Raw genomic sequence first — 5,039 nt, 5'->3', positions numbered from 1 at the left:
TTGGCTAGTATGTCTGACATACTAAGCAAGAAACATGAGATCATGGTCACTGCACGTCAGATCATGGACTCTCTTAGAGAGATGTTTGGACAACCGTCCATTCAGATCAAACAAGAGGCAAATGTTGCCCATTCTAAGAGGAGGTTTGTACCTTCACCTTCTGGATCTGAGAAAATTCAAAAGAGGAAAGAAGGGAAAGGGAAAGGTCCTACTATTGCTGTTGAGGACAAAGGGAAGGCTAAGGTAGCCATCAAGAGGAAATGTTTTCACTGCAATGTTGATGAGCATTGGAAAACAAATTGCCCTAAGTACCTTGTTAAGAAGAAAGAAAAGGAAGGTAAATATGATTTACTTGTCTTGGAAACATGTTTAGTGGAAAATGACCAAAATGCCTGGATACTTGATTCAGGGGCCACTAACCATGTTTGTTCTTCTTTACAAGAAACTAGTTCCTTCAAGCAGCTTGAGGACAGTGAGATGACACTCAAGGTTGGAACGGGAGATGTCATTTCAGCTCGTGCAGTGGGAGATGCTAAGTTGTTTTTCGGAAATAAATTCATGTTTTTGGAAAACTTGTACATAGTTCCTAAAATTAAAAGGAACTTAGTTTCCGTTTCTTGTCTTATTGAACATATGTACTCAATTAATTTTTCTATGAATGAAGCGTTCATTTATAAGAATGGTGTACATATTTGTTCAGCTAAGCTTGAAAACAACTTGTATGTATTAAGACCTAATGAAGCAAAAGCAGTTTTAAATCATGAGATGTTTAGAACTGCTAATACTCAAAATAAAAGGCAAAGAATTTCTCCAAATAACAATACCTATCTTTGGCATTTAAGATTAGGTCACATAAATCTCGATCGGATCGGGAGATTGGTAAAGAATGGACTTCTAAACAAGTTAAAAGATGTTTCATTACCTCCATGTGAATCTTGTCTTGAAGGTAAAATGACAAAGAGACCTTTTACTGGAAAAGGTTATAGAGCCAAAGAGCCTTTAGAACTTATACATTCAGACCTCTGTGGTCCGATGAATGTAAAAGCTAGAGGGGGTTTTGAATACTTCATCTCTTTTATAGATGATTATTCTAGGTATGGTTATTTATACTTAATGGAGCATAAGTCTGAAGCTCTTGAAAAGTTCAAGGAATATAAGACTGAAGTTGAAAATCTATTAAGTAAAAAGATTAAAATACTTCGATCTGATCGAGGTGGAGAGTACATGGATTTGAGATTTCAGGACTATATGATAGAACATGGAATCCAATCCCAACTCTCAGCACCTGGTACACCTCAACAAAATGGTGTATCAGAGAGGAGAAATAGAACCTTGTTAGACATGGTTCGTTCAATGATGAGTTACGCTCAATTGCCTAGCTCGTTTTGGGGGTATGCAGTAGAGACTGCAGTTCATATCTTGAACAATGTTCCCTCGAAGAGTGTTTCTGAAACACCTTTCGAGCTATGGAGAGGACGTAAACCTAGTTTAAGTCATTTCAGAATTTGGGGTTGTCCAGCACACGTATTAGTGACAAATCCCAAGAAGTTGGAACCTCGTTCAAGGTTATGCCAATTTGTTGGTTACCCTAAAGAGACGAGAGGTGGTCTATTCTTTGATCCACAAGAAAATAGAGTGTTTGTATCGACAAATGCTACTTTCTTGGAAGAAGACCACATGAGAAATCATAAACCACGAAGCAAATTAGTATTAAGTGAAGCTACTGATGAATCAACAAGGGTTGTTGATGAAGTTGGTCCCTCATCAAGGGTTGATGAAACCACCACATCAGGTCAATCTCATCCTTCTCAATCGTTGAGAATGCCTCGACGCAGTGGGAGGGTTGTATCACAACCTAACCGCTATTTGGGTTTAACTGAAACTCAAGTTGTCATACCAGATGATGGTGTTGAGGATCCATTGTCCTATAAACAGGCAATGAATGATGTAGATAAGGACCAATGGGTCAAAGCCATGGACCTTGAAATGGAGTCTATGTACTTCAATTCAGTGTGGGAGCTTGTAGATCTACCTGAAGGGGTAAAACCTATAGGGTGCAAATGGATCTATAAGAGAAAGAGAGATTCAGCTGGGAAGGTACAGACCTTTAAAGCTAGACTTGTGGCAAAAGGGTATACCCAAAGGGAAGGGGTTGACTATGAGGAAACTTTCTCTCCTGTTGCTATGTTAAAGTCTATAAGGATTCTCTTGTCCATCGCCACATTTTATGATTATGAAATATGGCAAATGGATGTCAAGACTGCTTTTCTGAATGGCAATCTTGAAGAGAGTATCTTTATGTCTCAGCCCGAGGGGTTCATAACCCAAGGTCAAGAGCAAAAAGTTTGCAAGCTGAATCGATCCATTTATGGGTTGAAACAAGCATCAAGATCTTGGAACATTAGGTTTGATACTGCAATCAAATCCTATGGTTTTGACCAGAATGTTGATGAACCTTGTGTATATAAGAAAATCAACAAAGGAAAAGTAGCTTTCTTAGTACTTTATGTGGACGATATCCTCCTCATTGGGAATGATGTGGGTTACCTTACTGACGTTAAAGCTTGGCTAGCAGCCCAATTCCAAATGAAAGATTTAGGAGAGGCACAATATGTTCTTGGGATCCAAATCATAAGGGATCGTAAGAACAAAACGCTAGCACTGTCTCAAGCAACCTATATCGACAAATTGTTGGTTCGATATTCGATGCAGAACTCTAAGAAGGGTTTATTACCTTTCAGGCATGGAGTTCACTTGTCTAAGGAACAGAGTCCTAAGACACCTCAAGAAGTTGAGGATATGAGACGTATTCCCTATGCCTCAGCTGTGGGCAGCTTAATGTATGCTATGCTCTGCACTAGGCCAGACATTTGTTATGCAGTGGGAATAGTCAGCAGGTATCAGTCCAACCCAGGGTTAGACCATTGGACGGCGGTTAAAATTGTTCTCAAGTATCTTAGGAGAACGAGAGACTACATGCTTGTGTATGGAGCTAAGGATTTGATCCTTACAGGATACACTGATTCTGATTTCCAAACCGATAAGGATTCTAGGAAATCCACATCGGGATCAGTGTTCACCCTAAATGGGGGAGCTGTAGTATGGCGTAGCATCAAGCAAGGATGCATTGCAGACTCTACAATGGAGGCTGAATACGTCGCTGCTTGTGAAGCAGCAAAAGAAGCAGTTTGGCTTAGGAAGTTCCTACATGATTTGGAAGTTGTTCCAAATATGAACTTGCCCATCACTCTATATTGTGATAACAGTGGGGCAGTAGCCAATTCTAAAGAACCTCGCAGCCATAAACGAGGGAAACACATAGAGAGGAAGTATCATCTGATACGGGAGATTGTGCAACGAGGGGATGTGATCGTCACCAAGATCGCTTCGGAGCACAACATTGCTGATCCATTTACGAAGACTCTCACGGCTAAAGTGTTCGAGGGTCATCTAGAAAGTCTAGGTCTACGAGATATGTACATTAGGTAACCTAGGGCAAGTGGGAGATGTGTAATGGGTATGATGATGCCCTAGTTTATTGTATTTGTATATATACGTTTTATGTAATATACTTGTACATTTTACCATTTCCAATGTTTGAGGATTACTCTACTATGTACATCCCATAAGGACTAGAGTTTTAGTCCAAGTGGGAGTTTGTTGGGTTTTATGTCCTAAAACTCGTAGATAGTAAATATAATCAATTGACCGTCATTAATAAAGTATTTTATTATTTAATTTCAATAAGTGTTATTGATTATTTTATTAGTTTTGTCTTAATAACCCAAATCCAATAAACTAACATCCTAAGCTGTTTGATGAGTCTTGAACAGTATGTAGAGACATACAGGGATTAATGTTCAAGATCAGCTTAAAGAGTCTATAGTATAGGGTTAAGGTTGGGTACCTTATCCTGTTAACACTATGGATACGGCTCACTTTGTATTTGATACAGACACATTGATCAAATGCGTTCATGTATGTGACATGCGAGTGAGGGTATCCTATGCAATGAGTTTGCATAAGACTGGACCACGAAATAGTAATCACTAGATGTAACTCCGTTAACTAGTTGGATTGCTATTTCATTAGGATGACCTAGGTAACTTAGTCTTAATCCTGAGTGTATTATGAACTCCTGTTTGCGAGGGATTGTCCTTTGATTTATACGAGTGAGAGTGGCCAGATTGCCGACTCAATATTCTTATCATTTTGGGGACAATACCGAGTGGAGAGCTGGGAACATAATCACACAAGATGGAATTCACTCCTTCCCACCTTTAGGGTAAGTAGATAAGTGTTCCCTTAAATGGTGTCTCCGAGACTTGAACAAAGGGCCCTACCCTCTCAATGGCACGAGAGGGGTTTCTGTTTAGTGGTTGGACCATAAACAGGTTGTTCATTAGAGGAGCACTGGTATTTAAGGACCAGAGGTAACCCAGGGGTAAAACGGTAATTTGACCCAGCTGGAGTTACGAACACTTGTGAAGGACTAACTTACTGGTATTGGTCTATATCCGTGGACACAGAAATATATCTACAGTGAGAAGAGTTCAGCTGTGAGTCTTTAGTGGAGTGTACACACAGTTAACGAATATTGATTAATGTGGTTAATGAGTTTAGCCAATTAATCTCATATCGTTGTAGCTTCTGATCTGTAGGTCCATTAGGTCCCCTTCCTAGCTCATAAAGAGTAATGAGATTTATTTATATTGGTTGTAATTTGAAATGTTCAAATTTACTTTGGGAATTAATATAATGTATATTGATACATTATAATATAAAGTTTATATTTTAATTAGACTTTATTATATAAATTTAATTTTGGATATGATTCAAAATTAAATTATGAGAGAATAAAATATTTGAATAAGTTCAAATATCAGTTTAATGTGAATTAGATTCATATTAAAACTATAAGTTAAAATTTAATGTGTATATGATACATATTAAAACTATAAGTTATGAGAGAAATTTATATTTGAATATGATTCAAATTATGGATTAAATTAAATATAAGATATTTAATTTAGAAATTA

This window comes from Cucumis melo, chromosome 8 (assembly GCF_025177605.1).
Source record: "Cucumis melo cultivar AY chromosome 8, USDA_Cmelo_AY_1.0, whole genome shotgun sequence".
Lineage (NCBI taxonomy): Eukaryota > Viridiplantae > Streptophyta > Magnoliopsida > Cucurbitales > Cucurbitaceae > Cucumis > Cucumis melo.
The sequence above is the reverse complement of the archived record's forward strand: the minus strand, read 5'-3'. Positions refer to the sequence as shown.